The 24898-nt window shown below is 37.6% G+C and overlaps 1 protein-coding gene across 5 annotated transcripts in view; it reads left to right on the forward strand.

The window, feature by feature from the left end:
• The window catches only part of PALS1 (protein associated with LIN7 1, MAGUK family member), a 99925-nt gene that overhangs the window by 8163 nt on the left and 66864 nt on the right, over nucleotides 1-24898 (forward strand). The window contains exon 1 of one of the 5 annotated variants that reach the window (XM_042943553.1): nucleotides 1835-2000. The exons of the other annotated variants lie outside the window; for them this stretch is intronic. The gene's annotated coding sequence lies outside the window, so the exon portion shown is untranslated. Of the gene's footprint in view, nucleotides 1-1834; nucleotides 2001-24898 lie in introns of those variants that run through there. 5 annotated transcript variants of the gene reach the window in all.

The following is a 24898-nucleotide window of genomic DNA, read 5'->3' on the forward strand; positions in this document are numbered from 1 at the left end:
TTCAAGTGCTCAGTAGCCATATATGGCCAGTGGCTATGTTATTATTTGCACAGTGTAGATGTAGAATTTTTCCATTATTATAGAAAGTTCTATTGGACAATGATGTTCCCAAGTATATAATTAGGAATGAAATTATTGGATGATAAGGTATAGATGTTGTCAGTTTATTAGATAATGCCAAACTTTTTCAGTGTGATTCATTTTGTTAATACATACTTCTAGCAGCAAACTATTGAGTTTCCTTAAATTGCCTTACTGAAATTGTATAAATTCCACTTTATTAATACTGGACATGTAAATTTAACTATTATTAATGTTTTATGAATCCGATGGTTCTTTGGACCCTTCACCTGTAACACACACACACACTATTGGGCGTAGAGTATTAGGGGATTCATGGAAATTAGGTCGTGAACCCCAGATTCAAACCTCTAACTCACGTGATTCATCTAAGGACTATATAGATATCCTACAGATATTTTTCAAAAAAATTTTTTTTCCTTTCTAAGTTTGTTTATTTATTTATTGGGGGCAGACAGAGAATCCCAAACAGGCTCACTGTTGTAAGTGCAGAGCCTGACATGGGCTCAATTTTACAAACCTTGAGATCATGACCTGAGCCAAAATCAAGAGTCTGATGCTTAACTGACTGAGCCAGTCGCCCCTACAGATGTTTTTCAGAATAATGATTCAGTTTAAAAGTAATCAACAGATACTTAAGAGTTTATGAAAGGAAATTTGATAATTCTTTGTAGGTATCTGGAAGGGACAGTGTTCCTTTTATACCTTACCATTTGGACATAATACCTTATCCTTTTACACTTAAACTTTATAGTAAAAGTAGTAATTCATTTGGCTAAATCACAGTACTTTTTGCTTTCCCCTAACTCTTACCTAGAACAGTATCTCTTGCCCCATCTCTTAATGTGTTATATAGTATGTTTATCCTTTGTGTATATTTTAAGTATTAACAGCTACATTGTAAGGTTTTTATTAGTATTCTCCCTTTTACAAATGAGGAAACAGAGGCTCAGAGAGATTAACTGTCTTATCCAAAGTCTTATTGTGAGTGATAGCAAGGATTTGAATTCAGTTTATTTGACTCCAGAGACCTTGGATTTTTCTACTTTGCCTGTATTTTAGTCTGCCTTAAGACTTATTTTAACAGTGTCTTTTTGGTATGATGAAAATCTTTTTGAGGAATGCCATGTTTGATTTAGTGTTTGTACTTGAATTAAAGTGAAGAACCGTGAAACTGTAAATTGTAAGCTCCTTAAGGATTAGGAGCTATTGTCTTTATCTTGATATCTCACTGCTTAATATGGCCCATAGTAGATGCATGTTACCAGTTGGCACTTTTATTATTTGTTTAAATTTTAGCCTTGCTTGTGAGTTTAGTAAATATCAGAGACTGTTCTAACCTAGTCACCCCCTGGAACTTGATAGAATTTGAGATTCAAAACGCAATTCCGTGTATCCTGTGTTGGCCATAAATGTATTTAATGGCGGTGTCTAACTTTCACATAGTCTTGATTAACTTTCTATAAAGATATAAACAGATAAATTTGCTAATGGCTTTTTCTTGCTTTTCCAAGGGCCTTTACTGTGTAAAGGCATTACAGTGTAGTTACAGTCCTTGCATAGATTAAGTACTCAGGCTATAGAGTCAGAGTTATGCTGCGATACCTTCTTGTCTTGTGTGTGACTCTGGGTATGTTAACTTATCAAAGTCTGACTCCTTATTTGCAGAATGGAATTGTATCAGTGCCCAATTCAGAGGGTGGTAGGGGAGGACAAACCTTTTTCTATCCTCTTAGGTTCACTGTGACAAAAGACAGATTAACAGGAAAAGTGGCTTATTACTAACTGTGCATATGGAGATCCTCATAGAAAAGAATTGAAGTCCCAAAGAAACAGTGAGGCTGAGCAATAAATTGTGGAAAAGTGACAAGACAGAGGAAAAGAGGTTTAGGCCTTTAAGGAATATAAATTGTGGGAAGGTAAGTATGTGGGGAAAACTAATGGAAGATAAAGTTTATTTTAGTAAGGTTTGTTATACAGATTGAAGTTGGTGCCTTCTCCATTGATGAGAGTAACTTCCCAGGATTGAGTCCTCTTCCTTGTACCTTTACAAAGGGAAGTTTCTGCCTGCTTTTTATTTTTATTTTTAAACGTTTATTTATTTTTGAGACAGAGACAGAGCATGAACAGGGGAGGGGCAGAGAGAGAGGGAGACACAGAATCTGAAGCAGGCTCCAGGCTCTGAGCTGTCAGCACAGAGCCCGACGCGGGGCTCGAACTCACGGACTGTGAGATCATGACCTGAGCCGAAGTTGGACGCTTAACCGACCGAGGCACCCAGGCACCCAGGCACCCCTCTGCCTGCTTTTTAACCAGATAAGGGGAGGGCATTGAATTTTTTTCCCCCTGTGTGTACTGTCTTTTTTTCCTTATTTTTTTTTTTTTTTTTAAAGAGAACTGGCACAGAGGAGCTGGGGAGAGGGGCTGAGAGAGACTCTTAAGCAGCTCCACACCCAGCATAGAGCCTGTGGGCTTGATCTCACAACCAAGAGATCTTGACCTGAGCCAAAATCAAGAGTCTGACACTTAACCAACTGAGCCACCCAAGCACCCCAATTTTTTGTTTTTTGAGAAAGCGTGTGAGTGGGGGAGGGGCAGAGGGAGAGGAAGAGAGAACTTTTTTTTTGTTTGTTTATTTATTTACTTAGAGAGAGGGAGAGAGAATGGGAGAGGAGCAGAGAGGAGAGAGAGAGTCCCAGGCAGGCTCTACACTGACAGTGTAGAGCCCAAAGTGGGGCTCAAACTCAAGAACTGTGAGATCATGACCTGAGCCGAATTCCAGAGTCGGCTGCTTAACTGACTGAGCCACCCAGGGGCCAATTAATTTAAATTTTGTTAACATATAGTGCGATATTGGTTTCAGGAATAGAATTCAGTGATTCATCACTTACATACAACACCCAGTGCTCATCACAACAAGTGCTGTCCTTAGTACCCATCTAGCCCATCTCCCACCCACTTTCCCTCCATCAACCCATGGTGCTCTATCATTAAAAGTCTCTTGTGGTTTGTTTCTCTCTGTTTTCTTCCCCCTTTCCCATATGTTGATTTGTTGTTTCTTAAATTTCGCATGAGTGAGATCATATGGTATTTGTCTTTCTCTGATTGACTTAGTTCACTTAGCATAATACATTCTAGCTCCATCTACGTCATTGCAAATGGCAAGATTTCATTCTTTTTGATGGCTGAGTAATATCCATTGTATATATATTCCACATTATCTCTTCATCAGTTGATGTATATTTGGGCTCTGTCTATAGTTTGGCTATTGTTGATAATGCTGTTATAAATATTGGGGTGCATGTACCCCTTTGAGTCTGTATTTTTGTATCCTTTGAGTAAATACCTAATAGTGGAATTGCTGGATTAAAGGGTAGTTCTATTTTTAGCTTTTTGAGGAACCTCCATACTGTTCTCCGGAGTGGCCACACCAGTTTACATTCCTACCAACAGTGCAAGATTGTTCCCCTTTCTCTGCATCCTTGCCAGCACCTGTTGTTTCTCGTGTTGTTAATTTTAGCCATTCTGACAGGTGTGAGGTGGTATCTCATCATGGTTTTAATTTGTATTTCCCTGATGATGAATGATGTTGAGCGTCTTTTCATATGTCTGTTAGCCATCTGTATTCTTTGGAAAAGTGTTCATGTCTTTTGCCTATTCATTGGATTATTATTTTGGGGGGGAGTAATTGAGTTTGATAAGTTCTTTATAGATTTTGCATACTAACCCTTGACCAGGTATGTTATTTGCAAATGTCTTCTCCCATTCTGTAGGCTGCCTTTTAGTTTTGTTGATTGTTTCCTTCACTATCAGAAGCTTTTTTTTTTTTTTTTTTTTTTTAATTTACATCCAAATTAGCCTATAGTGCAACAGTGATTTCAGGAGTAGATTCCTTAATGCCCCTTTAGCCCATCCCCCCTCCCACAACCCCTCCAGTAACCCTCTGTTTGTTCTCCATATTTAAGAGTCTCTTATGTTTTGTCCTCCTCCCTGTTTTTATATTATTTTTATTTCTCTTCCCTTATGTTCATCTGTTTTGTCTCTTAAAGTCCTCATATGAGTGAAGTTATGATATTTGTCTTTCTCTAATTTCGCTTAGCATAATACCCTCCAGTTACATCCATGCAGTTGCAAATGGCAAGATTTCATTCTTTTTGATTGCCGAGTAATACTCCATTGTATATATATGTACATGTACCACATCTTCTTTATCTATTCATCCATTGATGGACATTTGGGCTCTTTCCATACCTTGGCTATTGTTGATAGTACTGCTATAAACATCGGAGTGCATATGTCCCTTCGAAACAACACACCTGTATCCATTGGATAAATACCTAGTAGTGCACTTGTTGGGTTGTAGGGTAGTTCTATTTTTAATTTTTTGAGGAACCTCCACACTGTTTTCCATAGTGGCTGCACTAGCTTGCATTCCTAGCAGCAATGCAAAAGAGATCTTCTTTCTCTGCATCCTCCACAACATCTGTTGTTGCCTGAGTTGTTAATGTTAGGCATTCTGACAGGTGTGAGGTGGTATCTCATTGTGGTTTTGATTTGTATTTCCCTGATGATGAGTGACGTTGAGCATTTTTTCATGTGTTGGCCATCTGGATGTCTTCTTTGGAGAAGTGTCTATTCGTGTCTTTTGCCCATTTCTTCACTGGGTTATTTGTTTTTTGGGTGTTGAGTTTGGTAAGTTCTTTATAGATTTTGTATACTAACGCTTTATTTGATATGTCCTTTTCAAATATCTTCTCCCATTGTGTCAATTGCCTTTTAGCTTTGCTGATTGTTTCCTTCGCTGTGCAGAAGCTTTTTATTTTTTCGGGGTTTTTTTTTTTTTTTTTTGGGGACAGAGAGAGCGAGCATGAACAGGGGAGGGGCAGAGAGAGAGGGAGACACAGAATCGGAAACAGGCTCCAGGCTCCGAGCCATCAGCCCAGAGCCTGACGCGGGGCTCGAACTCACGGACCGCGAGATCGTGACCTGGCTGAAGTCGGACGCTTAACCGGCTGCGCCACCCAGGCGCCCCCAGAAGCTTTTTATTTTGATTAGGTCCCAGTAGTTCATTTTTGCATTTGTTTCCCTTGCCTCCAGAGATGTGTTAAGTAAGAAGTTGCTACGGCCAAGATCAGAGAGGTTTTTGCCTGCTTTCTCGAGGATTTTAATGGCTTCCTGTCTTACATTTAGGTCTTTCATCCATTTTGAGTTTATTTTTGTGTATGGTGTAAGAAAGTGGTCCAGGTTCTTTCTTCTGCATGTCGCTGTCCAGTTTTCCCAGCACTAACTTGCTGAAGAGACTGCCTTTTATTCCATTGGATAGTCTTTCCTGATTTGTCAAAGATTAGTTGGCCATACATTTGTGGGTCCATTTCTGGGTTCTCTATTCTGTTCCATCGATCTGAGTGTCTGTTTTTGTGCCAGTAGCATACTGTCTTGGTATTACAGCTTTGTAGTGTAGCTTGAAGTCCGGGATTGTGATGCCTCCTGCTTTGGTTTTATTTTTCAAGATTGCTTTGGCTGTTCGGGGTCTTTTCTGGTTCCATACAAATTTTAGGATTGTTTGTTCTAGCTCTGTGAAGAATGCTGGCGTTATTTTGATAGGGATTGCATTGAATATGTAGATTGCTTTGGGTAGTATCGACATTTTAACAATATTTGTTCTTCCTGTCCAGGAGCGTGGAATCTTTTTCCATTTTTTTGTGTCTTCTTCAATTTCTTTCATAAGCTTTCTATAGTTTTCAGTGTATAGATTTTTCGCCTCTTTGGTTGATTTTATTTCTAGGTATTTTATGTGTTTTGTTGCAATTGTAAATGGGATCGATTCCTTGATTTCTCTTTCTGTTGCTTCATTGTTGGTGAATAGGAATGCAACCGGTATCTGTGCATTGATTTTATATCCTGCAACTTTGCCTAATTCATGGATCAGTTCTAGCAGTTTTTTGGTGGATGTCAGAAGCTTTTTATCTTGATGAAGTCCCAATGGTTTGTTTGCTTTTGTTTCCCTTGCCTTCATGTCGAGTAAGAAGTTGCTCTGGCCGAGGTCAAAGAGGTTGCTGCCTGTGTTCTCCTCATCCAGGGTTTTGATGGGTTTTGATGGTTTCCTGTCTCACATCCATTTTGAATTTATTTTTGTGTATGGTAAGAAAGTGGCCCAGTTTCATTCTTCTGCATGTTGCCATCCAGTTTTCCCATACCATTTGTTGAAGAGACTGTCTTTTTTCCGTGGGGTATTCTTTCCTGCTTTGTTGAAGATTAGTTGACCATACAGTTGTGGGTCCATATCTGGGTTTTCTGTTATGTTCCATTAATCTGTTTTTGTGCCATTGCCATACTGTCTTGCTGATTACAGCTGTGTAATATAGCTTGAAATCTGGAATCAAGATGCCTCCAGTTTTGTTTTTCTGTTTCAGGATTGCTTTGACTATTTGGGGCCTTTTGTGGTTCCATACAAATTTTAGGATTGTTGGTCTCGCTCTGCAAAAAACGATGGTGCTATTTTGAAAGGAATTGCGTTAAATATGTAGATTGCTTTGGGTGGTATAGATACTTTAACAGTGTCCTTCCAGTTCATGAGCATGGAATGCTTTTCCATTTCTTTATGTTCTCTTAAACTTCTTTCATAAGTATTTTATAGTTTTCAGAGTATAGATCTTTTACCTCTTTAGTTAGGTTTATTCCTAGGTATCTTATTGTTTTTGGTGCAATTGCAAATGGGATCGATTACTTGATTTCTTTTTCTGCTGCTTTGTTACTGATGGATAGCAGTGCAACAGATTTCTTCATGTTGGTTTTATATCCTGAGACTTTGCTGAATTCATGTATTAGTTCTAGCAGATTTTTGGTGGAGTCTTCTGGTTTTCTACGTGGAGTATCATGTCGTTGACAAATAGTGAAAATTTGACTTCTTCCTCGCCAATTTGGATGCCTTTTATTTTTGTTGTCTGATTGCTGAAGTTAAGACTTTCAGTACTATGTTAAATATTAATGTTGAGAGTGGACATTTTTGTCTTGTTCCTGACCATAGGGGAAAGGTTCTCTGTTTTTCCCCATTGAGGACGATATTAGCTGGGGGCCTTTCATACATGGCCTTTGTGATGTTGAGGTATGTTCCATCCATCCCTACTTTGTTGAGTGTTTTTGTCAAGAACGGATGCTGTATTTTGTCAATTGTTTTTTCTGCATCTTTTCACATGATCATATAGTTCTTATCCTTTCTTTTATTAATGTGGTGTATCACGTTGATTGATGAATGAATATTGAAACAGTTCTCCAGCCCAGGAATAAATCCCACTTGATCATGGTGAATAATTGTTTTAATGTACTGTTGAATTCAGTTTGCTAATAGCTTGTTGAGAATTTTTGCATCCATGTTCATCAGGGATATTGGCCTGTAATTCTCTTTAGTGGGGTCTTTGTCTGGTTTTGGAATTAAGGTAATGCTGGCTTTGTAGAATGAGTTTGGAAGTTTTCCTTCTATTTCTGTTTTTTGGAACAGTTTGAGAAGAATAGGTATTCTTCTTTAAATGTCTGGTAGAATTCCCCTGGGAAGCCATCTAGCCCAGAACTTTTGTTTGTTCTGAGATTTTTGATTACTAATTACGTTTCTTTGCTGGTTATGGGTCTGTTCAAAATTTCTATTTCTTCTTGTTTCAGTTTTGGTAATTTGTGAGTTTCTAGGAATTTTTCCATTTCTTCAGATTGCCCAGTTTGTTGGCATATAATTTTTCATGGTATTCTTTTATAATTGCGTGTATTTCTGTGGTGTTGGTTCTGATCTCTCCTCTTTCATTTGTGATTTTATTTATTTGTGCCTTTTCTTTTTGTTAAATCTGGCTAGGGGTTTATCAGTTTTGTTAGTTCTTTTAAAGAACCCGCTCTTAGTTTCGTTGATCTGTTCTACTGGATTTTTGTTTGTTTCTATATCATTTATTTCTGCTCTAAACTTTATTATTTCCCTTCTCCTGGCTTTAGGTCTTATTTGCTGTTCCTTTTCTGGCTTCTTTAGGTATAAGGTTAGGTTGTGTTTTGGGGACCTTTTTTACTTCTTAAGATAGGCCTGAATTGCAGTATACTTCCCTTTTAGGACTGGCTTTGCTGCATCCCAGAAGTTTTAGATTGGCATGTTTTCATTTTCATTTGCTTCTTTGTATTGTTTTATTTTTTCTTTACTTTTCTGGTTAACACATTATTCTTTAATGGGATGTTCAAAACCTTCATGTATGTGAGCTTTCCAAATTTTTCTTGTGGTTGACTTTAAGTTTCATAGTGTTGTAGTCTGAAAATATGCACGGTATGATCTCAGTCTTTTTGTACTTGTCGAGGACTGATTTGTGACTCAGTATATGATGATATGAGTATATGAGAATGTTCCATGTGCACTTGAAAAGAATGTGTATTCTGCTTTAGGATGAAATGTTATGAACATATCTGTTAAGTCCATCTGGTCCAGTGTGTAATTCAAAGCCATTTGTTTCCTTGTTGATTTTCTGCTTAGGTGATCTGTACATTGCTGTAAGTAGGGTGTTAAAGTCCCCTATTATTTTTGTATTAGTATCAGTGAGTTTCTTTTTGTTTGTTATTAACTGATTTATATATTTGCATGCTGCCAAGTTGTGGGCATAATGTTTATAATTGTTAAATCTTCCTGATGGATAGACCCCTTAATTATAAGGCCCTTCTTCATCTCTTGTTACAGGCTTTGTTTTAAAATCTAGTTTGTCTGATATAAGTATGGCTACTCCAGCTTGCTTTTGATGTCCATTAACATGATAGATGGTTTTCCATCCTCTCACTTTCGATCTGCAGATGTCTTTTGGTCTAAAATGAGTTGCAAGGTGCCTGGGTGGTTCAGTCAATTAAGCATCCGAATTCAGCTCGAGTCATGATCTCATAGTTTGTGAGTTTGAGCTCCGCATCAGGCTCTGTGCTGACAGTTTGGAGGCTGCGTGGAATTCTGTCTCTCCGCCCCTCCTCCACTGGCACGTGTGTGCTTTCTCTCTCTCTCTCAAATAAGTAAACTTGAAATAAAATGAAATAAGTCTCTTGTAGGCAGCATATAGATGGATCTTTTTTTAAAATCCATTCGGATACTGTATGGTTTTTAAAAATATTTATTTATTTTTGAGACAGAGAGAGAGAGAGTGCACATGTATGAGTGGGGGAGGTGCAGGCAGAGAGGGGGATACAGGATCCAAAGCGGGCTCTGAGCTGACAACAGAGAGCCTGATGCGGGCTCGAACTCCGGAACCATGAGATCATAACCTGAGCCAAAGTCAGACACTCAACCAACTGAGCTACCTGGGTGCCGTCCCACCCCCGTATGTCTTTTTTTTTTTTTTTGGAGCATTTAGTCCATTTACATTCAGAGTAATTATTGAAAGATACGAATTTAGTACCCTTGTGTTACCTGTACAGTTGGTGTTTCTGGTTATGTTCTCTGGTCCTTTTTAGTCTTTGTTGCTTTTGGTCTTTTTTTCTCCCCACCTCCACTCAAAGAGTCCCCTTCAAAATTTGTTGTAGCACTTGAAGAAACAAAACAAACATACATAGGGGAAGGGGAGGAAAAATAAGCCAAAAACAGCGAGGGAGGCAAACTGGAAGAGACCTTTTTTTTTTTCTCCCTTGCTTGCTTGCTTATTTATTTATTTATTTATTTAAATTCAAGTTAGTTAACATACAGTGTAGTATTGGTTTCAGGAATAGAACCCACTGATTCTTCACTTACATATAACGCCCAGGGAAGAGACTCTTAAGTATAGAGAACAAACTCAGGGTTGCTGGAGGGGTGTTGGGTAGGAGGATGGGCTAAATGAGTGATGGGCATTAATGGTGGCACTTGTTGGGATGAGCACTGGATATTGTGTGTAAGTGATCAATCACCAAATTCTACTCCTAAAACCATTATTATACTATATGTTAACTAACTTGGGTTAAAAAAAAAAACAAAACTTCTTGTAGGGCAACTCCTTTAGTTTTTGTCTGGGAAACTCTTTATTTGTCCTTCTATTTTGAATGACAGCCTTGCTGAATAGAGTATTCTTGGCAGCATATTTTTCATGTTCATGTTGAACATATCTTGCCACTGCTTTCTGGCCTGCCAAGTTTCTGTGGACTGTCTTCCCTTGTAGGTTAAGGACTTTTTCCCTTGCTGCTTTCAAGATTCTTTCCTTGTCTTTGTATTTTGTGAATTTAACTGATATGCCTTGGTGATGGTCGGTTTTTGTTGAATCTAATGGGAGTTCTCTGTGCTTCTTGGATTTGATGTCCATGTCCTTACTCAGATTAGGAAAGTTATCAGCTATAATTTGCTCATATAACCTTCTGCCCCTTTTTCTCTCCCTTTATCTTCTGGGACTCCTATGATACAAATATTATTATGTTTTGATAAGTCACTGAGTTCCCTAAGTCTGCCTTCATGATCCCTGACCTGTGTTTCCCTCTTTTCAGCTTCATTATTTTCTGTAATTTTATCTTTAGTATTACTAATTTGCTCCTCTGCCTCATTCATCCTTGTTTTTATGGCTGCCATATGGGTTTGCATCTCGGTTAAACATTTTTAATTTCGGCCCAACTAGATTTTAGTTCTCTTATCTCTGTAGAAAGGGATTCTCTGGTATCTTCTATGCTTTTTCCAAGCCCAGCTAGTGTCCTTATAATCGTTGTTTTAAATTCCAGTTCAGAGATCTTACTTGTATCTTCATTGACTAAATCCCTGGCTGTCGTTTCTCCTGTGTTTTGTTTGTTTTTTTGAGGTGAATTCCTCTGTCTTGGCATTTTGGAGGAAGAAAAAAATAATAGTAATAGAATGAACTAAAAATTTAAAAATCAAATAAAGGAAGTTGTGTTTTGGTCTGCTTGTTAAGAGAAGCTTGATAGAGGGGCACCTGGGTGGTTCAGTCAGTTGAGCATCTAACTCTTGGTTTTGGGTCGGGTCATGGTCTTGCAGTTCATGGGATAAAGCCCCATTTTGGGCACTGTGCTGACAACACAGAGCCTGTTTGGGATTCTCTTTCTCCCTCTCTCTCTGCCCTTCATTGGCTTGTGCATGCACACTCTCTCTCTGAAAGTAAACATTTTTTTAAAAAGAGAAGCTTGATAGAAGAGAAAAAAATTAAGACTAATCAAATAAAATAATAGATTTTGCTTTTGTATGCAAGAAACAAAAGAGAAGAAAAACAACAACAATAATTAACAAGCAAACAAATCAACCCAGATGAAGCTAGATCCAGTTTCCCCTAGAGCTGAAACTTTGCAGCAGTCTATGATCAGTTGACTAAGCTCCTCATAGGAATTTGTGCTGGTCTTCTTGGGGAGGGGCCTGCTGCTCTTGTTTTCAGGCCAACTTGCTCTAGTGAAGATGTGCCTGGAGGGCTCAGTGGGGCAGGGCTTGGTATAACAGCTCCTTTCTCCACTTGGTGGTGCTCTGTAGCTCACTGGAGTCAATCAGTGTTGGTGGGCTAATGGTGAAAATGGCTTCACCTGTTTTCTAGTCTCCAGAGTCGGAAGTTCATCCCCTAACAGATGAGTGACCAGTCATCCCTCCCGTGTCGCCCCCACCGCCCCCAAATCAGCTTCTCGCCTTCCCCCTGTCTGTATCTGAGCTGTCCACCTACAAGGTGGTGCCTCTCTCCAGAGTTTTATCTAAGGAGTGGCTGTGTTTCAAAACCCCACACATCAGAGACCCCCACGTTTTTGACCCACTATGATCTTCTTGGGGAGGGTCTCACTGTGCTGTGTCCAGGGCCGGCTTATCCCAGGACACACGGAGAGAGAATCCTAAGCAGACTCTATGCCCAGCATGAAGCTGGCAAGAGTCCTGACCATGAAATCATGACCTGAGCCAAAATCAAGAGTCAGTCATTCAGCCAACTCAGCCACCCAGCCACCCCTGCTGTTTCTTAATTGCCTTTAGCTCAAAAAATCCTTATGCTAAAGTGTCACATTTTGGGGTGGCATAGTGTAATACACTTCAGAGCTTTATTTTGAGGATTAACTGAGCTGCTGTATCAAGAATGAGTAGCATAGTGCCTTTATTAAGCACTTTATAAATGTTAGATAAGAGATTATAAACCTGTGACATTCACATGGAATAGCAATGAACTGCATTACATTTTAATAAATACTTTTAGTGGATCATGTGATTAACAATTGCTTAATTAATTAATTGCTTAATTTGATTAAGCAATTTTATAGGAATTGTGTGAATTGGTTGTTATAGACTGAGTCGGTGATGAAAAATTGTAATTGTGTGTTGAAGTAAAGTTCTTTTCATCTCTGAATTAATAGTGCAAATCAGTGGGGGAAATAATTGTTACCTTATATATAAACAACTCACATATGTAGTGAGGTAAGTTTTACTCAATTTTATCAGTTTCTCTTATTGACTGAAGCATTACTCTAGGGTGTTTTCCCCTAGGTTGTTTTTACTGTACACTTTTAAATAGGCATTCACAGAATTGAGTTTCATTACCACGATTTAAAGTCTTCTATTTAGATAAAGCATTTGTTTAATTTTACAAATATCAACGTGCTTGTGTTAATATTTTGTTTACTTTTTTCCTTGTGTAATGGATGCCTTTCATACCTGTCTCTTCTATTCTTTCCCATTTATACAGATTTTTCTTAGAATGCTCTTCTTCTGCAAGTAATTCTTATAGGATTTTCTGCCATTGTAGTATAGCACTTACTAAGTAACATTGCAGTTGTATAGGGTTTTGTTTATTTGCTTATCTGATTATCATACTAGATTTTAAGTTTCTTAAGGATAAGGAGACTGCCTTAGCAGTCTTTTTCTTGCCAGCAACTATTCAAGCTTTTATGCCAAGTGGGTACTTACGTTGTTGGATAAAAGTGTACTTTATAAATAACTGTTTTTAACTGCAGAATTTGCAGTACAGTAATCTTTAAAATTAACCTTTTGTTGTTATTACTCATGTTGCATAGTATTTCCCTTATGTTTCTTGCCTTCTAATACTATCTGGTCAAAATCAGAATTTGCAGTACTATAGTACTAAAAGTTCAGTGGATTCTAAACTTGGTGACATTTGTATCCTCATCAGTCTTTTGTCTTAGATTCTTCTTTCCTATTCTGTTGATATAACCCTAGTTCTGGTCCTGAAAAATACTGTGTTCCTTCTTTAGTCAGATTTGTAGATAGCAGTAGATAGGAATAGTTGTTACTAATTTTGCTTAATATCCTTTTTTTAAGTTTGTTTTTGTTTTTTTAAGTTTATTTATTTATTTTGAGAGAGAGAGAAAAAGCGTGCATGTGAGCTAGGGAAGGGCAGAGAGAGGGAGACAGAGGATCCAAAACAGGCTCTGTGCTGTTAGCAAGAAGCTTGACATGGGGCTCGATCCCACAAACTGTGAGATCATGACCTGAGCTGAAATCCAGAGGTGGACTGCTTAACCAGAGCCACCCAGGTGCCCCAATTTTGCTTAATATTCTTGTCCTAATAGCTCAGAAATGGTTATTTGGTAGTTCTTTAATGACAGGGCAAACTATTCTCTTTTTTTTTTATGGCCAGTTGTTGAATTGCATACCAATGAGCCATGTAGGTCTAGGTAATCATCTACTAATTTGCTGACCTTTAGAGTGTATTATTTTCTTGTAAGCTATAAATCACTTGAGGTCAAAAGTTGGAGTCTCTTACAATGCATTTTTACAGACCTGAAACTTGTGATACATGTGTTCCGGGGAAGGCAGTTGACTAAAGGATTGACACTCAAGATTAAAGGGAATGGAGAAAATCTATATGGGATAGGTATAGAAATAATGTATCTAGAAAGCAAAGGAATAGTCATGAGAGTTTGATTAATTGGGATTCTTTAAGAGTTTGTCATTGTGCATTATTAACATGATGAAAGAATCAGTGCTATCAAAATTGTGAACCTGACTTCTGTATTTTAAAGTGTAGGTGGTCCCATTTGGAAGTTTTTCTTATTATTGCTCTTACTCTTTTTGTTGTTATTGATGTTAAATGTTTATCTATTTTGAGAGAGAGAGAGAGAGGAAGAGAGAGAATCCCAAGCAGGCTCTGCATGCAGAGCCCAATGTGGGGCTCAATCTCACAAACCTCGAGATCATAACTTGAGTGGAAACCAAGAGCCAGACACTTAACTGTCCAAGCCACTGAGGTACCCCTTATTGCTCTTATTCTTATGGTTTCCTCTCATTTTTAGGTAAAGATGTTATATAGTCATTACTGTGTGGTAGAGGCAGTTCTGAGTATGAGTCTTGCTCGTATTGATGGTTTAAGTTCTTTATTTAGGAATTTTTTTCTTTTAGGAATTCTTATTTTATTGTTTATGAAATTGTTTAGGGCCTTTGGGATAATATTTTTATTACTTCTTTTTGTGAAAAGATTCCAGAACTCTTGAAAGGGCTTTGTTGGTGCTGTAAACTTTTATAGACTTCAAGAAAGTAGTTGTAATTAAAAGTTTCTGTAGTTTTTTTTTTTCTTTCAAAAAGGTAATATCTTTGTGTTTTTCCTCCAAATTATAAAAGTAACACATTTATTTTGGTCAGCATTTTGTAAGTTATCCAAATAGTACAGAAGTACAAGTAGAAAGTAAAACCTGAGAGGTCTGTTATCTTTACTTTTCAGAGATATTAAGTGAAAACGGTATTGTGTATATTCTTCTATATTTTTTGTTAATAACTTTATAAACATCTTTTATTTTTTCTTGTAAGTTTTTATTTATTTGTTTTGAGAGAGTGTGTGGGAGGGGCAGAGAGAGAGGGAGAGAGAGAGAATCCCAAGCAGGCTCTGCACTGTCAGCATGGAGCCTGATGCGGGGCTCAAACTCCTGAACCAGATCATGACCTGAACCGAAATCAAGAGTCAGATGCCCAACTGACTGAGCCACTCACGTGCCCACATAAACATCTTTTATGTGCATTTGTAAAAATGGTATGAAATGTAAACACCATTCTGAAGCTATCTTTATTCACTTGCTTTTGTTCCATGTCAGTTCATACAGAGCTTCAATCTCTAGCAGCCACATTAAATTTTTTTTTAATTAAAAAAAAAATTTTAAAAGGAACAATTAGTGGCAATATAATAATATATTTTATTTAACATAATGTATAAAATATTACCATTTCCACATATATTAAAAATAATGAGATGTTTTACATCCATTTTTTTTCCATATGGAGTCTTTGAAATTCAGTGTGTATTTTACACTGATGGCACATCTCGATTAGAATGATAAATTTTCAGGGGTGCCTGGTGGCTCAGTTGGTTAAACATCTGACTTTGGCTCAGGTCATGATCTCACAGTTTGTGGGTTCGAGCCCTACATCAGGCTCTGTGCTGACAGCTCAGTGCCTGGAGCCTGCTTTGGATTCTGTGTCTCCTCTCTCTCTGCCCCTCCCTTGCTTACACCCTGTCTCTCAGAAATAAACATTTAGAAAAATTTATAGAATGATAAATTTTCATTGGAAATACTTGATCTATATTTAGGTTTTATTATATTTATAGTTGAAAACATAGATTAACATACCCAGATTATTCCAAACATACTTTATAGGATGAATTTCTAGAAAAAGTATTAATAGATCATAGGATTATTTAAAAATTAAAAAAAAATTTTTTTTAACGTACATTCAATTTTGAGAGACAGAGCATGAGTGGGGGAGGGGCAGAGAGAGAGAGAGAGAGGGAGACACAGAATCCAAAGCAGGCTCCACGCTCTGAGCTATCAGCACAAAGCTGGATTTGGGGCTCAAACCCACGAACTGTGAAATCCTGACCCAAGCCGAAGTTGAACACTTAACCAGCTGAGCCACCCAGGTGCTCCTGGTTTATTTAAAATTTTTGGTAGACTTTGCAAAATTGTTCTTCATAATATTGTACTGGCTTATAGAGTCAGCAGTATACAATGTCTGTTTTCCTATGTTTCCAACACTGAAGATGATTGGTTACTCACACAGGAACTTTTTACCAAGGTAAATATTTTTACATATTTATACTACTTGTTTTTCTTCCTACTTGTTGGAAGAAAAGGGTCACTCACTATAAATGTTTCCTTGCAGAGAACAACAAAAAGCAGACTCAGAAGTCATAAAAAGCTGTGAGGAATTAAGATTGGGTGCAAGGATGCAAAAGAATAACACAAAGAAGATTTAATCTGCTCTAGTACCAAGTAAATCAAGGTCTTAAAAAATTTACCCCCACGTGCCCTTTCTTAGGAAGCTTTTGGAAGTCTCTCAAGGAGAAGGGAGTAGATGAAGAAAGAGGAGAGAGGTGAGGAAAATTTCTTAGAATATGGATACATGAATGAAGATGACTTAGAGAATAAATTCAGATTGGAGCATGTTTTTGTCAGATCCCATGCAGAAAACAGATGACAAAATCAACCTGAGTAATGGAAGAGAGTTTTAATGAAGGGACTATTTAAAAGATGTGGGGTGAATTAAGGGAACCAAGAAGTATCCCAGCGTTAGCAACAGCCGGCTGCCTACTAAGCTTAGGGAGTAGTTACAGGAATTTACTAGAGCTGCTACTGTAAGTCGAGGAGCCACCTAGTGGGAACTGTGGCCTTAGAGGAACATAACCCCTGCCATATCACAGGAGAAAGGTGAGGGTATAAAGAACCCAATCCTCTCTCCTCCCTCCCAATGGGTACTTCGCCCTAGCTGAGCCCACTGGAAGCCAGAAGATAAGAAAACATGGTAATGCAGTCTGTAGAGGTCAGCCTTCTTAGACCTGGAGTAGATGGAGAAGGATGAGTGAATCTGGGCAAAAAGAAAAATATCCAGCTTAGAGCTAGAGAATGAAGGGCTCCAGGAAGGAGATGACTATAAAACAAGCAAGAAAGAAACTAATAGGTTACCTGATTTATTTGAATGTGTACATTAAAGAGTAAATTGATTCTTTTACCAGAACGCATGGAAATGTATTAGGGATTTAAAAAGGAAAATATAACTTATGGAGAGAAGAAAATATATAAATAAATGCTACAGCAGGGACATAGATTAAGTACCCTAGAAGTGTAGGTTGTGGATTTGAGCAGGCAGGAATAAGGAAAATTTCATAAGACTCTTAATGGTAGAGGAAAATTTTAACAGATAAGGAGTTGAACAGGAGGATTTTTTTTCCCCCTGGATGTAAGAAATAATATGTAAAAAGCTGTGGAGGTGGGAAATTGCAGGGCTTGTATTAGAAATAGCAGGTAGTTTTGGAAGATAAGGGAGGGAGAAATAGAGTGGGAAAGGTATTTTAGAACTAATTCAAGGGAGCCATGTGAATGACAGGCTAAGGAACTTGAAATGGGTTCTCCAGAAGTTGTTAAAGTACCCTGGAGTCAAAAAATTCAGTTTGAGGCCCAACTGTGCCATTTAGCTTTTGACATTGGACAATTTAATGTCTTTACTAAGCTAAGTTACAAAATTTGGCAAGAAGATGGTTGTGAGGGTAAAATGAAATAATGCAGGCTAGGTGTTTAGCACAGTGACTGAATGATACACAGTAAACGCTTGGTAAACAGTAGCTTAAGAGAAGGGAATGGCAACAAAAAAACTTTTGAAAAGGGACACTCATGATAATAGGTGTGCTTCAGGAGAATTTATTTAGTACAGTTGACCCTTGGACAACACAGGTTTGAACTGCATGGGTCCACTTACTTAGAGGGTTTTCTTCTTTTCCTTAAATACAGTACAGCCCTATAAATGTATTATCTTATTATGATTTTCTTAGTAACACTTTCTTTTCTTTAGTTTACTTTAGAGCTAGAGAATATAGTATATAATACATATGACATACAAAATACTTGGTAATCAACTGTTTATATTATCAGTAAGGTTTCCTGTCAACAGTAGGCTGTTAGTAGTTTATGACTCCTAACCCCCATGTTATTCAAGGGTCAACTGTGTAAAGTGAGTGGCAACTAGAAAGACCAAGATTGGGGTGACTTAAGTTCATAGAATAACCCACAAAAGAGATAATGTGAATATGATTTAAGGTAGTGGTATGAGAATGGAGAAGCTAAGGGTATATGTGTGAGATATTATGGAAGGAGAATTGATGTGTTGGTGTAATTAATTATTAACATATTTAGGGATATTACAGTTATGATTCTTAGTACTTAAATTTGCACCCAGGGACAGCTAATTTATCTGACAAGACTAATCTGTCAAGTCTGTCTTATTTTTATGGTATTCATTTTTCAAGCTATAAATTAATATTAAAAAGTTTGTCACGGTAGGACATGTGGCTCAGTTTGGCAGCACATACTGAAATTGGAGCAATACAGAGTAGAGAATAACATTTTTTAAATGTCACTAGGAAACTGAAGTGTTTGTAGCTTAATTTTAGTTTTCAAATGAGGAGAGAAGTTTCTATGAATTTTTACCATTTCTCTACTTGACGACCTCTCCTCTGCTGAGTGTTTAGAAACTTTGAGCAATAGATGTCATGCTACCACAGTCTGGTACTTGTAGTCTGTTAACATATAAGCGAAATTAATTACTGCATTAAAATTTGTTTTATGAAGCAGTCAGTTGAAAAGATGAATTCTCTCCAATCATATTTTAAATGTGAAAGAATGGTGTAATTATGTGAGTTTTGTTTGTTTGTTTTTTTTTTTTTTTTTTTAATTATGTGAGTTTTGAATGAAGTATGTAGTCAGTGCTTAGTATCATCTTATAGAGATGTAACTAACAATGGACTGTGGATCCACACAAGAGTTCACTGATGTGGATTTTAGTTCCTGTTCTGTTACTTGTAGCTCTGTGACTTAACTTGTTGTGCCTCTACATCTTCTGGAAAATGTGTAGATATCCAACCTGCTTACCTTTCAGGCAAATTGGAGCTCAAATGAGATAATGTACTTGAATTTATTATGGAAATTGAAAAGCTTTACAAATGTAAGGTATGAATATGTAAATTACTTATAAATTTTCATCTCTAGCTTGTCCTCTTTGGTTTCCCTGTCTAGCATTAACAACCAGCCAAAAATGCCCTTTTAAAATGGAATTTATCTGGTGCCTGGGTGACTCGGTTAAACGTCTGACTCTTGGTTTCATCTCAGGTCATGATCTCAGTTTGTGAGATCGAGCCCCACATCAGGCTCTGTGCTGACAGTGTGGAGCCTGCTTGGGATTCTCTCTCTGCCCCTCCTCCCCTCCTCTCATAAATAAATAAACTTTTAAAAAAAGTAAAATGGAATTTATCATCTTTCCAGTTCTCCCTATCTTCCTCCTCTCCCTCTCAAGGAGAAAAACCTTATTCTCTGAGTTCTTCTATTTTAAGGTCCCATAATTTTTCCCGGGTTCAATTGTCATGCTCAGTATTTTAGAATTATATCTGGCTCCTGGTCTCCAAATCCTACCAGATCGTCCTTTGTAATAACTGTTGTTTGAAGTTATCCCTTTTTCATTCCTTCTGCTACTTCCTTTATCCTCCCATGCATCAAGTATTAAAACATTATCTCTGTTGGCTCTTCTACTTACATCTCCCCTGGTCAACTCTGGTTGTTACAGTGTAGATGTAACTTTCTAAAGAGCCCATTTTTGCTTTTTTTTTTTTTTTTTTTTAAACTCAGAAACCCATAGTTTCCCATTGCTTACAGGAGAAAATGCAAACAGTTTAGCTTAGCATTGAGAGTCAACTCTGGCTTTATCTTCTATCTCTTACACTGGCTCTGTTCCTTATCAAGACTGTTCTTGTTCTCCAACTAGGCCATATATATTCTTGATTGGTAGCAATATGCTGAAAAGCCATAATGTTGCAAGTAATTTTATCCCACATGTTTAAAAATCCATTTCTGGTCATTTTAGAAATGTTATAAATTACCTTTTGTCCTAATAATTTTTTTAGAAACTTTCCTAACCTTTTGGACTCATTTAATCTTTTATTACCAAGTTGTTGAAGGTGATAATGGGGAGTTCAAGTAACCAACCATTTGATATCTTTGATACTGTTTGGCTTTTAACCAATTCCTGCTGTGAATTCGCCATCTTAAATGTCTCCAAAGACCTTCAACTTTGTGTTTGATGTAAGCAAATGGAGAATTTTCTCACTGGATTAAAAAAGAAAGTTGTCAGTAATAATTTCTGAGTTAATACTTTGCATGAATAGCCCAAATATATTTGAATTTTAATTTGTATTTACTTAGTGTTACATATAGCTAAAACTCCTCTGTGAAGACAGTGTATGGACCATTAATTCATTCTGCAGGATTTTTTATATAATGTCAGTTTGTGAATCGTTTTGAATACACAATGTATATGAATATACATTGGTCTTTAATTATTTTGAGTTTCTTTCCAAATGTTCTTTTTTCTAAAAAAAGTTGTTTGTTTTTTTTTTTTGTTTTGTTTTGTTTTTTGAGAGAGCATGCACAAACAGGGAAGAGGTAGAGAGAGAGGGAGAGACAGAATGTCAAGCAGGCTCCATGCTGTCAGCACAGAGCCCGACGTGAGGCCCAAACCCACAAACTGCGAGATCATGACCTGAACTGAAATCCAGAGTCAGACACTTAACTGAGCCACCCAGGCGCCCCTCCAAATGTTCATTTTTGCCACTTGTATATCTTCTTTGGTGAAGTGGTCAAGTCTCTTGCACTATTTTTAAAATTTGGATTATTTGATATGAGGGGTTATAAGTATTTATAGTGGATGTAAATAATTTGCAAATATTTCTTCCTCTTTCTAGGATACCTTTTCATTTTCTGAACAGTATCTTCTAGTGGGATATTTTGGGGTGGCACATTTTCCACCCTTCAGTGGATTCTAAAAACCATGTAGAATCCACTGATCTTGGCAACTGACTAGATAATAGGGCTTGAAAAAGATAAAAATCTTGGAGATAGTGGTATAACTAACAGCAGTAGGGAAGAAGTTGAAGTCATTTAGGATATATTGAAATTGAGATTCCTGGTGATATTCGTGTACAAATGTACTTTCTGTTCCCTCAACTTAGAACCCTTTATTTCTGGATCTTCCCACAGCTGACTCATTTTTTTGTCATTCAGGTCTCAGTGCAAATATCACCTCCTAAAATAGGCCTTCCCTGGCCATCTTATCTAATGTTGCAACCCCTTCTAAACATCACACTGTTTATTATATTACTGTTTCACTTTCTTTTTAGCTCTTTACCTGGAGTCATCTTACCATATATTTGCTCCTTATTACCTATCACTCTGCCAGAAAGAAAGCTCCATTAGGACAGGATCCTCTCCTGTCTTGGTCCAGTGTAGCATAAAAGTTTCCCTCTCTGAATTAACTGTGGTTCCTGACTTGTCATATTCCTTTGGATCTTTTTGGATCCTTCACTTCCCATTCTTTCAGAGTCATAAGCTATTCTTAATATTTAAAGTTGATTCAGGGGTGCCTGGGTGGCTCAGTCGATTAAGTGTCCGACTTCAGCTCAGGTCATGATCTTATGGTTCTTGAGTTCAAGCCTTGCATCAGGAGTGGAACCTGCTTGGAATTCTCTCTCTCCCTCTCTCTGCCCCTTTCCCACTTGCACACTCTCTCTTGCTCTCTCAAAATAAATAAGTAGGGGCGCCTGGGTGGCTCAGTTAAGCGTCTGACTTCAGCTCAGGTCACGATCTCGCGGTCCGCGAGTTCGAGCCCCACGTCAGGCTCTGGGCTGATGGCTCAGAGCCTGGATCCTGCTTCCGATTCTGTGTTTCCCTCTCTCTCTGCCCCTCCCCCGTTCATGCTGCGTCTCTGTTTCAAAAATAAATAAACGTTAAGAAAAAAAATTAAAAAAATAAATAAGTAAACTAAAAAAGAAGTAAAAATTAAGAAAGTAAAAATAAAATTGATCCAGAAGTTATAGTTAAAGAAAAATATAAATTGCATTTTTGTTTGAGCCTTAACCTAGAGGTCAGAAGGTTATCATTAATAATCTGTAAAGGGTCTTATCAGTTATGTTTACCTCTTTCTTCTCACTGATTTCAGGTAATTTGTATTGACTTTAATTGATGACCAGTAAATATAGGAGGATTTACATTTTTACTACTTCATACCAAGAAATCCTAGCCATCTGCAAACAGAATTAGATATCTTAATGAGTTAACATTTCTCAGTCTCTCCCTCTAAAAAACACTGCAGACCTTTACACTTCATTGTCCTCTGTTTTACAGAGTAAGAAAGTTAGCTTGAGTTCTGTGAAAAAACAGAGAAGAAAAGCTAAGAGGATAGTAGACTAGTGCTTTCCAATTTGCATAATGTAAGTTCTTTTCACTATTCTTGGCTTGAATCTTCTGTTAGCTGACAAAGCTGTTTCTATGGAAACAAATAGTCCAACTTCTTAGAATGTTAGAGGAATGCTGATCACTTAAAATGAGACTTCCCAGCTGCTAGTCAAAGGGCATTACTTGTGGGAGTAGGGGAGGAAGGATGAATTGAGAAAAAAAAAAATTTTTTTTTTTGTTTTGAGTTCTGGACACTAGTGTAGACAACCATCTTCATATTCCCCAGCTGTCACACAAATGTTTCTCTTAGTGTGGAGTTTTCAGTGGGCCTCCATCCCTGAGGCTATTTCAGGCCTCCCAATCTTAATGATTTGTAATTATTTGAAGCTTATTTAGCTTCCTTTTACTCCCTTCTCCTATAGCCAACTCGCGTAAGCAAAGCTCTTTTTCCCCTGCTGGTTTGAAGTTAGCATTGAAACAGCTTTGGCCTGCCAACCTGAAAGTTCATTTTCTTGTTTTTTGGACTATGTAAAGATTTTTAACTTTTTCTTTTCTTTCTTTTTTCTTTTTTCTTTCATGAGCAGGGGTGTGAGCTGGGAGTCTGATGAGGATTTGAAATGTGGGCTTTTGAGGCATTTTAAAAACAATTTATGGGGCACCTGGGTGGTTCAGTCAGTTAAGCGTCTGACTTTGGCTCAGGTCATGATCTCACCTTTCATGAGTTTGAGTCCAGCATCAGGCTCACTGTTGTTGGCACAGAGCCCGCTTCATATCCTCTGTCCCCCTCGCTTCCATTCCTTCCCTCTCTCTCAAAAATAAAATAAAATGTTAAAAAAGTAAATAAAAATAAAAATAATTTACAACTAGAAGATTGAGAAGAGAGGAATACTCTAAGGGCCAGGAATTTGTAACTACATTATCTGCATAAGGTGGTCTTTTATTTACATATAAGGAGGTAATTCTTTAGTTCAGTTATTTACCAGCTTCTCAATTGTCAAAGGACTTTCTCTTTTTCTTTCTCGTGTGTGTGTGTGTGTGTGTGTGTGTGTGTGTGTGTGTGTGTGTGTGTGTTTTGGAGAGGGAGAGTATTAATTCCTTTGGACTGCCACATTTTATTGTGTGTGTATGTGTATTTTGGAGGGGGAGAATATAATTCCTTTGGGTTGTCACATTTTATTGATGTGTATTGACTACATATATGAGTTGGAGTATTCACAGTTTGTTTGAGAATTATGATCTTGATGCTAGAACCGTAGGATGTAGCATAATGTTTCTTTGATTCTGGAATAACTTTTGAAACATTCATGGCCCTCATGAATTAACTTGTGAGCATTACAAAGTCTTTTGGAGTGTTGTTTGATGAGATCATTATTTAATTGAGGTGGTCTAGAAAGGTTTCTTAAAGGAAATGGGGGTTGAGGTAGATCATGAAGGCAGGAGATGAAAGGAGAAGCATATCCTATTTCTTATTTCATAAGGCACTTGGGCAGGAAGAAAAAAGATAAGGGATAGGCATAAAAAGGAAGCTAACTTAGAAGGTTTATGCAGGAAAAGTAGTGAAAGATAGTTAGAAAGTTTGGATTTACCTTGTGAGTTGGGACTCTGTTCTGTAGGCAATATGAAAGCCATCAGAGGTATTGAACAGAGGAGTGATTTGTTCAAATACTGAAATAAGCATTTATTCCTTATTAGATATCCCTTACTAGGTGAATAAGACAGTGCAATCACCTTGAAATTAATGTGTCCAAAACTAAACCCATATTACTCTTCAATTTCTGTCCTCTTCTATCTAATTCTTCTCCTGTATTCTCCATCTTAATGATATTTGCCACCTACTAACTCAAAGATAGTTGTCCTGGAGTCAACACTGCTTGGGTTCCTATTCTGAAGCCTTCCTGTTTGCTTGGCCCCTATGCTGGGCAATATCATGGATCTAGAGATGAGTCAGTGTGACCTTGAAATGCTTCTAGTCTGATGGGGCAGACAGAGATACAAATAGCTGTAGTCTAGTTTGATCAGAGATGTGATAGGAATTGTGGGATTCCAGAGCAGGCATATAACCAGTTTGGGGAGGCCTAGAAATTTGGACGAGGATGTATTTGAGACTTTTGAAAGGAGACTAGGCAGGGCACCTGGGTGGCTCAGTTTGTTAAACATCTGACTTAGGCTCAGGTCATGATCTCACAGTTCCTGGGTTCAAGCTCTGCATCAGACTCTGTGCTGACAGCTCAGAGCCTGGATCCTGCTTCAGGCTCTGTGCCCCTCCCCTGCTCGCACCCTGTCTCTCTCTCTCTCTCTCAAAAATAAATTTAAAAAAATTAAAAAATATTAAAAGGAGAGTAGGAAAGGATTAGATCCTAAGTAGTCTGATTCTGGAGCGTGTTTTCCTAACCATTATGTTGTCTTGGGTAACTGGGTAGGTATAATGGCATTAATTAAAATTGAGAGTAGAAGAGGAGGATTAAAGAGAATATGAGGGGATTAAAGGGAAAGAATGAGTATAACTCTGGACGCATTAATTTCTAGATCCCTGAGGACCTTTTGGTAGATAGGCTAATGGTCAGGAATCCTATCTGTATAACTGTATGTAGTACCTAGCCAAGAATAAATGCTTATTTATATTTATGTATGAATCACTCTTTTCTAAATCTTTGATGGCTTTCTT

Source organism: Panthera leo, chromosome B3 (assembly GCF_018350215.1).
Source record: "Panthera leo isolate Ple1 chromosome B3, P.leo_Ple1_pat1.1, whole genome shotgun sequence".
NCBI lineage: Eukaryota > Metazoa > Chordata > Mammalia > Carnivora > Felidae > Panthera > Panthera leo.